Source organism: Biomphalaria glabrata, chromosome 7, assembly GCF_947242115.1.
Source record: "Biomphalaria glabrata chromosome 7, xgBioGlab47.1, whole genome shotgun sequence".
Classification (NCBI taxonomy): domain Eukaryota; kingdom Metazoa; phylum Mollusca; class Gastropoda; family Planorbidae; genus Biomphalaria; species Biomphalaria glabrata.
In genome coordinates this window covers 10544788-10556885 of record NC_074717.1, presented here as the reverse complement: position 1 = coordinate 10556885, position 12098 = coordinate 10544788, and the positions used below count along the sequence as shown (strand labels likewise).

The window sequence follows — 12098 nt, the reverse complement described above, 5'->3', positions numbered from 1 at the left end:
ATCTAGACTAGAGAGTTTATCGGTTATATAGGTCTAGATCTATATTTAGCCAGCACCTTCGTGACGTCACGTTTTTAAAAACTAAAAACATCTCGCAGAATCCCGTTTTTTGGGGGGCGTGGAGAATTTTCTGTCTAATTTATTAAATATAAAATTTTCCGAGCATTTAAATAAAAAATGATATAATGTTTACTATTACAACTTTTTACGCAGAATTTAAATATGTCAATAACTAAAATTTGAAAAACTATCGGAGTTTCCCTTTAATAACGTATTTTAAAAAAATCCTTTTACTTAGAAACCTAAGAAACCAGTTGAGTTAGTGTTACTAACTAGAGTAGACAGTGAGTTACTAGTGTTAGAATAGATCTAGATCTAGAGTCGTCTCTACTACTTTGTATTCATGACAGTATTGTACTAGTAGTAACTATTATATAGTAGTACAAGACGTCTAGAGTGATTCTAGAGTCAAGACTAATAGAGTAGAGCCATTGTCGGGAAAAGAAAGGGATTTGAATAGAACATTTGGCTTATTAGCACTTACTAGATTCTAAGAATAGATCTAGTATCTAGACCTAGAGTACTAGATCTAGATCTATGTCTAGATCTAGCAGCAATCTAGCTCACTCAACCATATCTTCGTAAATTTAGGACACACCGGGTCCTGGGGGAAGATGAAATGTAAACAATAAACACAGACCTATATATATTTTATTTTCATTCAGTATTTTCATTTCGCACTATTAATAAATAATGAAAAATCGGCGATTTTTTTTTTTTTTGTGTCGGAATTCAGACTTGGCGGAACAAAAAAACGTAAATGCGGAACGGCGGAACATGTGAGCTTTTTTGATGCTTTTGCGGGACGGTTCCGCATAATGCGGGACTGTAGGCATGTCTGCTGCACCACTCTTCTATGAAAGGGAACAGACTCTTTGGTTAGATACCTGGCATAAGTCAGAAAAGGGCAGAGAATTAGGGAGGCAGATGAAGAAACCAAGCTGCAAAGATGCTTGGTGGAAATTAAAGTGAGAAGAACATGTGGTCCTAGCCAGTTTAGGTCAATGCTCCATCAACATGTACTTAGGGTTAATTCAAAGAGAACAACACACAATGCAACCATTGCAAAATACAGGACAAGGAGTTGAGAGAGGAAGAAATGTCTTTTATTTAGCTAAAGGTTATTCTTCGTTATGGGACAAAGAGACCTTAAAATTGATTTGATTTGTTGATTTGAGGCACATCGGCACAATTTAGGCCATGTCGTGCCTGCAGTCCCTCAAGGACCACTCTCTCTCTAAACAACAAGGGCCAGATTCTATACAGTCATATAATTAAAATCAAGGTCTATTCACAGTTAAAATAGTAAAGGTAGTAAAAATTTAAATATTTGGTAAAAATCTAATGTAAATAGTGCATGTTCACAAATTCAGAAATCAGATCTTCGTAGATAGCCCCACTTCCCGAATAAAGCCCAGTACCTTCCCAGGGTCGACATTATTAAATAGTGTTTTTAGATTAGTGGCTCTAAAATATTTCGCCCTGACATCCTGGTATCTGGGGCAATCAACGAGGATATGTTCCACGGTGAGGCGAGAGTCACAGTACTCGCAAAGTGGGGGCTCCTCTCTCTTCAGTACAAAAGAGTGCGTGATGTAGGTGTGGCCAATCCTAAGTCTGGACATGGTTGTGCTACCACGCCTTGTCAGACCCTTAGATGTGGGCCGCCACCTGACATCCGCCACAATCTGCCTGAGTTTACTGTGAGTCTCAGCCTCCCATCGGTTCTGCCACTCTCGATAGGTAGCAGAGGCAATACTTTGTCTCAGGTCCGAGTAGGGAATTTGGGTTCCTGACACCGCATGATTTAGGGCTCTCTTTGCTTCTCTGTCTGCGGCTTCGTTTCCCTCAATGCCAACATGGGAGGGGACCCAGATGAAGGTGACATCCCTACGGTCGGCTGTTATTTGGTCCAACAGCTTCAGGCTCTTATGTACCAATGGGATGTCAGTCTTCATCCGCCCCAAAGCTTGCAATGCAGATTTGGAGTCGGAGCAGATTATAAATTTACTCCTTTCTGATGCTTTTACGGCCATAAGTGCAAGCAATATTGCGTGCAATTCGGCCGTAAAGATGGAGCAGCCATCAGGGAGTCTACGGGAGATTGTTTTGTTCCGAAAGGAGCAGGCACACGCGACCTTTCCCTCCATTTTGGATCCGTCTGTGTAGATGGTGCCACAATCTCCGTAGCTCTCCTGCAGTTCCCTAAAGTGGACTTGTAGTATGCTTGGGTCTGTATTTTCTTTTTTGAAATTAAGGAGGGATAAATTTAATTTGGGTTTATTCATTAGCCAAGGAGGATTCTGAGGGGTTTCTATTTTAGAGATTTGGTCAATGGGTGGGGTTAAATTTTGGATGGGTTCTCTCATTCGAAGGCCCAACGGCTGTATGACGTTAGGCCTTCGATTGTATAGTTCTACCTCTGTGGGGTTAAATATGGAGTCAAAAGCAGGGTTCGTGGGGTTGGATTTTAGCTTGACTATATACTGCATTGCAAGCTTTTTCATTCTTATATCCATGGGGAGTTCTCCAGCCTCCACATGGAGACTTGGGATAGGTGATGTACGAAACGCGCCGAGACAGAGACGCAGGGCAGCATTTTGTATTGGTTCCAGTATTTTTAGGTACGACTTCCTTGCTGCTCCATATATTATGGATCCGTAGTCTAGCTTAGATCGAATTAGACTCCGATAGAGCAGCAGCAAGGTATCTCTGTCAGCTCCCCAGTCCGTATGGCTGAGTACTCTTAGTATGTTTAATGACTTTTGGCATTTCTTCTTAAGTTCCTTAATGTGGGTGAGAAAATTAAATTTGGAATCTAAGGTGAGGCCTAAAAATTTTGTAGTTTTCACGACAGGGATCTTCTTTTTGTGTATAAATAGTTCAGGGTCTGGGTGGAGTCCCCTTAGATTACAAAAATGCATACTAACTGTTTTGGAGTCTGAGAATTTGAAGCCATTATAGTTTGCCCAACCCTGAATTTTGTTTAAACATAACTGTAATTTTCTTTCTAAGGTGTTCATGTTTTTCCCATAAGTAAGAATGACAAAGTCATCAACATACAAAGAGCACTCTATGCCAGGGGACAGCGCATTTATGATGCTATTTATTTTAATGTTGAACAGGGTGACTGACAGAATGCTGCCCTGGGGTACACCCATTTCCTGGTCATGAGTGTCAGAAGCGGAGTTGCCCACTCGAACCTGAAATTTTCGATCTTTCAGAAATTCCTCCACAAAACGGGGGAGGTGTCCCTTAAGCCCCATAAGCGCCAGGTCACGTAGAATGCCATGTTTCCAGGTTGTGTCGTAGGCCTTTTCTATATCGAAGAATACAGCTACTAGATGTTCTCTTCTGAGTAATGCATTTCTAATATAAGCTTCCAGCCTTACCAGGTGGTCAGTTGTTGTCCGCCCCTGCCGGAATCCGCACTGGTAGTTTGAGATCACTTTATTCCTTTCCAGGTACCAGACCAGCCTACTGTTAATCATTCTTTCCATGGTTTTGCAGATGCAGCTTGTTAGTGCTATTGGTCGATAGTTAGCTGGGTCAGAGCCGTCTCTTCCCGGTTTAGGTATCGGTATAACTGTGGCTTTCCTCCAGCTGTTTGGGAAAGCGCCTGTTTGCCACACACAGTTATAGACCCCTAGCAGGACTGCCAATGAGGGTTCGGGAAGGTGCTTGAGGAACTGGTAATGGATTTCGTCTTCTCCAGGCGCTGTGTCATGTGACTTGTCCAGCGATTCCCTCAGTTCCTCAAGCGAGAACGGTTTGTTGTAGTCTTCATTGTTCTCTGACCTGAAATCAATGGGGTGTCTTTCCTCCCTGGTTTTGACTTTTTGGAACTCTGGCGTGTAGTGTGCAGTGGATGATTTTTCTGCTATTGAGGATGCCAGGCAGTCAGCTATTTCTCTGGGGGACGTGACAGTTCGTCCTTGGTTTTTCAAATGCCCTATTGCATTTGATTCTTTCCCTTTGATTCGCCTTACTGCCTTCCAAACCGCTCTAGCAGAAGTTTTGGCATCCAGACTGCCGACAAAACTTCTCCAGGAATTCCTTTTGGCTGACCGTATGGTTTGTCTAGCCTTTGCTCTAGCTATCCTGAATAGCTTTAGGTTTTCCTGGGAAGGATTCTTTATAAATGCAGCCAGTTGTTTTTTCCTATCACCAATAGCACTTTTGCAAGCTGTATCAAACCATGGTTTGCTAGGCCGTTTTGGATTTGCAGAGGTTAGGGGTACAACTTTCCTGGCTATACTTAGTAGCTTGCTAGCAAAGGTATCAGCTGGGTTCTGTTCATGGAGGATATTTTCTGTGATATCCTCAGAGCATCTTTTTTGGAATTGTTCCCAATCGGCCTTATTCAGTTTCCACCGCTGAGGTCGTCCCAATGAAGGGAGATTGTTAGTAATGATGATTGGGAAGTGATCACTTCCCCGTAGATCATTGCTAACTGACCATTTAAAATCGTCCAGAAGTCCGGGGACGCATACGGTGAGGTCAATGCATGTGAATGATCCAGTTCCTGGGTGCAAGTAGGTGGGTGATGCATCATTAAGTATGCATAAATCATGTTGGAGGAAGATATCCTCCAGCATACGACCTCTTGTGTCAGTATTGTTGGATCCCCACATGGTGTTATGGGCATTGAAATCCCCAAGGATTAAATAAGGCCGGGGGAGTTGTTTCAATAGGTCCTCCATGTCTGTTCGGTTTAATGGAGCGCCTGGTGGTAGATACAGGCTGCAGCAAGTGATAACCTTGTGAAGCGTTATCCTAGCTGCTACGGCCTGTAGTGTGGTCTGTAGTTCTACCCTCTCATGGGGGATGCTATCCTTCACAAGGATACAGACTCCACCTGATGCTCTCTCTGCATCCTCAACATTCTTGGTGTAAGCACGGTAGCTTCGGAAGCTGATGCAATCTTTCAGAAATGTTTCCTGTAAGCAGACAGCTACAGGAGTCTCAGAGTCCATCAGTAGCTGCATTTCCTCGTAATTGGCCTTGAGGCCTCTACAATTCCACTGTACAATTCTGGAATCCATGGCTTATTCTAGATGACCTACTAGGAGCTATTTGGCCTTGGGAGGCCCCCGGAGGGGTTTCCCTTTATTCAAGTGACCTTGGTATTTTTATTCTTGGGTTTGGATGGAGAGGAGGACAACCCCCTTTTGGGGGAAGTCTTTCTCTCTGGAGAGGGGAGATCCCTCTGGTTAGAGCGGAGGTTATTTCCTCCTCTCTCACCTCGGGCATCCTCTCCGCTTTGATTTCTCCCCTTAGGGAGTTGGTCAACCTCTAACTCGGTAGAGGTTGGGGTGTCTGGCTGGGTTCTCTGAGGAGAACCTGTGTCAGACGTGATGTCTCCGGGTTCTCCCGGAGTATTGGTTTTGACATGCTGCTCAGTCTCCATGCTCTCATCAGCGAGCACAGAGAACCTGTTCTTTAGCATGACAACAGGGCTTTCTTGTTTCTTCAGAGGTGTGTTCTTTGGCGGTGTTTTCTTCTGAGTTGGGGGAGGAGGAGGGGGTGGTGGGGTCAATGTGTCCGTCTGTGTGGCTATGGATCTTCCTTTCTTAGCAACAGCCTGGGCGTAGGTCTTTGTCAAGCCGAATTGGCCCTTGGGTAGGGCCAGTACAGCCGATTTCGCCTGGCTAAAGGTACATCCGTTTCTTGCCTTGTACTCCTGCACGGCAACCTCCTGTTTCCACACAGGGCAGTCCTTGGAGTAGGCTGAGTGGCCAGCTTGACAGTTTGGGCATTTGAACTGGGCTGTGCAGCCCTTGTCCTCATGACCCTCTCCAGCACATCTGGCACACACAGTGTTCCTCTTGCAGTCTGCCGCGCCGTGTCCATAACCCTGGCACTTGAAGCACCTCATGGGGTTAGGTATGTAGGGCCTCACTGGAACTCGTAGGTATCCTGCCTTCACATACTCTGGCGGTGTCCTAGTTCCGAATGTGAGGATAATAGTGGCGGTTTTGACCTCCTCACCCTCCCTGCGCCTGGTAATGCGCCGGGCATGGGTGACTCCTTCAATGCCCTCCACTATTTCCTTCTCGGAACATTCCAGTAGGTCCCTAGAGCTGATTACACCTCTGCTGGTGTTCAGACTCTTGTGTGGCATGACTTCCACTTGGAGATCACAGAGTCTTCTGCATCTTAAAAGCCCATCAGAGTGTGTCTTGCTGTCTACTTCTACAAGGAGTTCCATTGTTTTGTGTAGCTTAGACACACTCTTGGGCTCTCCCACTACTGACTTGAGTCCCTTATAGATAATAAAAGGGCTCAACTTGGTCAGGCTTTTTCCCTCCTCTGTGCATCTAACCACCAGAAATGATGGCCAGGTGGCACAGCCTTTTGGGACCTCCTCCTTTTTATCGTCAATTCGTCGTTTCTTGCCCAGACACAGGTCTGGGGCAAGTAGTTTTGTGTGTGTTTTTTTGTCCATATATATTTTGGTTAATTCGGCACCTGTGCTCCCCACCCGCCATCGAGTCCAACAAGGGGACGGGCCATTCGGATGTCCAGAATGAGCCCGCCAGGGCTACACAGGTGCTATACTCAGTCAGCTGCTACATCGGACATGTGTCCGATACAGCAGCTCCCTGATTGACCCTCCAGCCACCGCCCTCCAGCATAGGTCGTCGACCTATGCTGGTAGCTCGGCATGACCAGCCGGTTGACCCAGAGCGGGCCATCTGGGTCTCAGGTCTAGGGGAACTTGGAGCCAAAGTATTGTGTTGTTGTGGCTTATCCTCAGATAGCCACCACTCAAACACCAGGATCTCTTTATCCCCCCTTACCCGTCGCAGTCCACGGCAAACGGACTGGTCTAGGACGTAGTGAGAATTTAAAGTTAAGGAGACAGTGTGATGATCAATGAAGGCAGACTTAGGAAAAGAGGAGGCAGACACAATGATAGAAAAGAAGTAGGGCACTTTTGAGCTCCAAAAGTGCTAAGGAAAGAGGAGCGCAGTTTAACGTCATGTCTCGGGACGAGAGACCTTAAAACACACTGCCTGATTTATTTCATATATCTAAGGGAATGGTCTCAGCACAATACTTGTCATGAAAAGGGTTTCAGTTAAGTTGAAATAAAAAAGGATGTCAAAGACAATGTGTTCTCTGATCTGAGACCTCAACACAGCACTGAGTATTGCTATTCACTATCATTTTTTTTTTAATTTCCCAGCACTAGAATAAGGGCTCGTTCAGATATTAAGTAAGGCAATAAGCACCTTTTTTTAACCAGCAGCCTCTGTGGCAACAAATCTTAAGAAAACTTAACTCCCCCCCTCCCCCCCCCCCCCCCGAAATTCTAATTTTAAAATTGATTGACTTATTTCATATTGTCACAAATTACATTACATTTTTCATCATAGTATCTATAAAAATGATGGAGAAAGTATTGACTTCTTTCAGAGTTATGATGTATTCATTATTTTTCCAATACTGTAAATATACATTAGGAGGCCACCAGAAAACCCATGATGTTCAAAAAGAAAAAAACGTGAAGTTTTTTTTTTCCCAACAATAATATTTGAAAACCTAAGGTATAGCCCTTCTGCAAACGTTACACCAGCGAAAGTCAAGGGAACACTAGACCTGTAATTTCAATATTTTTTGTTTTGTTTCATAAATCTTCAGACCCCCCTCCTGATTGTAACAAATTTTTATAACCCCTTCTCTCCCTTTGATCGTTACATAATAGTAGAACATTTACTAAGATCGTGAACAAACTAAATTATACTTTGATACTTAAGATTCCACTAACCTCTGAATTGAGCAAATATGTGTACTCCACTGTTTTATTCATATCATAGAGGTCTGTGTGAATGTTCTAATGATTATAAAATAAATAAACAAATATTCAGGTATTCATGTCAAGATAAATATTTCTTTTAGGTCACAATAAAAGATTTAAAAAATTAAAAAATGGAAACCTTCTCTTTGTAATAGTCCAACTTTTTCACAATTGTCCAATACGAGCAGGCTCATAGTACATGAACATCTGCATTCCAAGGTGAGTATCATCTACCTGTTCAAACAAACATAATGATAAAGGATTAGATTATCAAATTAGGATGCAACATTTTGGATCATTATAGTTTTTTGTTTCAAAAGTAAAAATAACAACAAGGTGTTAGTTTTCAAGTAAAACAGTCAAATAAAATGATCCATCAGCAATCTGATTTGATATAGGGCTAATTATTTAGACACTGTCTAGATCAAACAGTATCATCAATGTAAGAACCAATATAGTAATGAAATCACATAACACATTGTCTATCCCTAGAGAAGTGTACCTGAGGAGCGGCCTAAAGGGTTCATCATAATGCAGCATGCCTTTATTGGTTGACTGACTTTTCTCTCTACACAGTACAACTGGACCAAAACAACCATACATTTTGCTAGATACAAAAAAAAATAAAAAAATTTTTAATAATGGTTAGTCTCTTTACATTCTTTACAAACATCATCCTTTGTGTTAAAATTAATTTAATTTAGTAAGCAACCCACTTTTTTTAGTTGACATTCCCACTAGCAAAAGCCACTGCTGCGCAGCATCTATTCTTGCTGTTTTTTTTAATCAAAGAAAACTGGTCTGAGAGATGTAGAATATTTGAAGATTTAGCATGATTCTCAGATATGTCAGTTTTCATCTATCTTGTCTGTCAAAAATTCAATTTATGACTCTTATCTGGTACAACTTCTCTATTTCCAATCAGCTAGCTAAATATAAACCTGTCACATTTTATGAGGCTAAATTTGTACAGACTTTTGTGATAGAAGACAATTTTAGGAATGATTATCTTTAAATAGAGAAAGCCAGCAGTTTTTCTTATGCTCACAGAAAATGTGCAAGTTTGCATAAACCAATTTCTGAACCAATAATGCTAGCAACATAAATTTGTTGTTGGAAAGCATTTTTCATCCTCTTTCAGTGACTTTCATTCTATTTAACATTTATTGTTTGATCAATAGATTCTATGTAAGACTCATTAAAATTTTTTGGTACAACTTACTAGATCTAGAGATCTAAATACTCTAAGATACTCTATCCAGACTAGAAATAAATTGTCTTCAATAATGTAGCATTTTCCAAAATGCTAAACACTGAACACCCCCATATCTGTAATATTAATGGAAAGCAAGGAAAATGTAATATACATGATCTCCTTTCAATTCCGAAGCCAAATATATGGGTCTTGCTTGGCTAATGCATCATGGGGCTATACAGTAGCCTTAGTACCATAAGCACACACATTCATATGTATGATATACAAAAACATATCCACCAGTGTACTTTATCACACCTAGTAAAAAAAATCATCTTGCATAGGATAGGAATACAAAACTAAATGTGTTAAAAATTAGATAAATGAATCGCGCAGTATTTTTGTAACCATCAAAATAAAACGAACTGATAGAAATAAGGTGAGTTGTTTGATATGGTAAATAAAAGAAGGGTGTTCAATAAGGCAGCTTTAGAATACCTAGATTATAATTTGCTAGACTAGAATTTGACTCTGTCTCTAATATGTACCGGTAATTTGACTTTCCGTTGTTTTTTTTTGTGACCTTTAGTAGTTTTGTCGCAGTTTTTAGGTTGGAAAATAATGTGTTTTCCATTTCAATCAGTATATCTCTTTAAACAGTGTATTTGTGGTTTAAAAGTGTCTTTTCACTTCACAAGGATTTTATATTGATCAATTATGTGGATTTATTTTGGTTTGGTTCTATTGTTTTTATTGTGATTTCTTGTCTGGAGCAGATATCGGTAAGTTGACCTAAAATTGTTTATATTTTTTAAAAGATGTGTTAATTTAAATTATTTATGCTGGGTAGTTTAATATAAATGGCCACTGCCATTAAAAGGAAGTAATAGAATTTAGAGATCATCAAATGCTGCATACATTTTTGAATTCATATTATGTTTTTAAATCCATCAAAATCTAACATATTTTGATCACCAATAACTTCAATAATAAAAATTATTATTAAATGATGATATTTTACCCAATTTTGATGTTTTTTTTTGGTTTTGAAAGGATTTTTATTCAAAGTCTTATTAGTTATCTCAATATGGCCAATAATAAAAAAAATTATAAATCTATTAATTGCATCATTTAAATTTTCCCCACAAATTGATCTTGACCTAGATGGAATTCATTAGAAGTATATTTATTTGATTTAAAAAAATAAGTTAAAAAGTGATTCTAGGCTAATCTAAATGATTAGATTAGTAAATATACACAATCAAAAGTATTTATTATTAGATCTAAAGTTAGACCAATTTATTTTGAGATTAGTCAATCAAATCTAAACCTAGACAAGATTTCTTGTCTAAATACTTTATTAATTTTATTTAATTAATCAGGACTTCTAAAAATTGTTTTAAACTTAGTTTAGAAACAAAGTCTAGATCTATTTTTTGCCTGATGATAAAGTGTAAAATCAAACATTCATTAAGTCTAAAAAAAAAATTTTTTGGTCATGCATAGAACATCATTCAGAACTTGGCAATGGGCATGATGATAGTAGAAATTATCAATGTCTGTCTTTCACATCCTTTTTCTTTGTTTAAAAATATTATATATATATATATATATATTATGCATACTAATAGTATAGTATACTAATACTAGACCTAGATTTATCATTTACTAAAGTCTCAATTTTCACCACTAAAAATGCTAGAGATCGTCTGGTCTTAGAACCATAATCATAATTTAAAAAAAAACATTTGAATCTCAAGTCTAGATTTAATGAGGTATCAATAAACTTGGTTCAAAAACTGAAAAAGCTCTGAGTCTATAACTAATCTATCTTTAGAAGTTCTAGATTCTAATTTACTTTCTTAGTAACTATACTTAGACTATAGTTATAAGTTTATACATTTTTTAATGTTAGCTTCATTACATTATTACAATAAATTGATCATTGAGTATGAATTTTAGCAAAGGCAACCTAGAATAACCTCTACTCACTGCCTCTAGACTACTCTATGTAGTGAAAGCAGATCTAAGATTTATATCTAGACATCTATCTCTGAGAAAACTACTTACTACTAGAACTATATTATTATATATATGGCTCCTTTTTGTCTCAGAAGGCAATTGATGGGCCCAGATGAATCACTGGTTTTGGTTTTGTCTTGTGACGGGGCAGAATCTGGTATGGCTAATCAAGCCAATGCTAGAGCAGCAGACTTTACCACAATTCATGCATGTGTACGCATCTGAATCCTGATTCAGGTCTAGCTGACAGGGCAGCAGATGTTTTTCCTTGATTAAGACCGCTTCATTTCTTTTGCTCTCAGCCAGCGAGGATCATCCCAGCACACACAGTCTGTCTCCATGCACTCCAGTCTTTAGCTATTTCTTCCCACATACTTTCGTTGATGTCTGTGGCTCTCATGTTTCACTTGCTGAGACTTCTCTATAAGGTAAGGTCAGTTTTGGGCGGCCCTTGGGTCTGACTCCCTCCACACACAAGCTCAGCATCTACTAGAACTTGACTTGATCTATCTAGATTTAGAGATAAGACATTGACATGATAAGAAGAGTCTGGAATAGTCTAGTCTCTAGAATACTCTAGACTCTAGATCTATAGTAGCTTCTTATATTTTGGACACCCCATCAAATTCTCCTTCAATGAACGGGTCGCTTTTTTTGTTTGTAATTCATTTGTTTTTATGTTTGGAGCAAAAATCAACGTTTCGGGACTGCACATGTCCAATTTTAGATAAGTTCCGGTAATTTTGTTCCGTTTTTCCAAAGCAGATGGCAGTTTTTTAGATTCTCGGTAACCATGTATGTAAAGCTGTTGTTTTAACCTCCCCCGGCAATTCATACCCATATAAGGGATGAAGGCTATATTATGAGCCTGTTTGATCGTAGGCTGATGGGCATATTAAAATAAGCTTCCAAACATCTTTAGAAAGACATTCCAATCACATTTATACCGTTAGCTGTTAAATAAAATTTAATAAGGGGGGTGTACAACGAATAATAATGAATTCAGCTCATTCTCCT

The 12098-nt window shown here is 39.6% G+C and overlaps 1 long non-coding RNA gene across 1 annotated transcript in view; it reads right to left on the bottom strand.

Moving 5' to 3' along the window:
- Positions 1–474: 474 nt before the first annotated feature.
- LOC106061929 (uncharacterized) overlaps positions 475–12098 on the bottom strand; it is a 13044-nt gene continuing 1420 nt past the window's right edge. The window contains exons 2-6 of the long non-coding RNA XR_008778994.1: positions 11130–11591; positions 8367–8471; positions 8004–8098; positions 7065–7900; positions 475–1208 (exon numbers count right to left, since the gene is read on the bottom strand). This is a non-coding gene — a long non-coding RNA (uncharacterized LOC106061929). The remainder of the gene's footprint in view (positions 1209–7064; positions 7901–8003; positions 8099–8366; positions 8472–11129; positions 11592–12098) is intronic.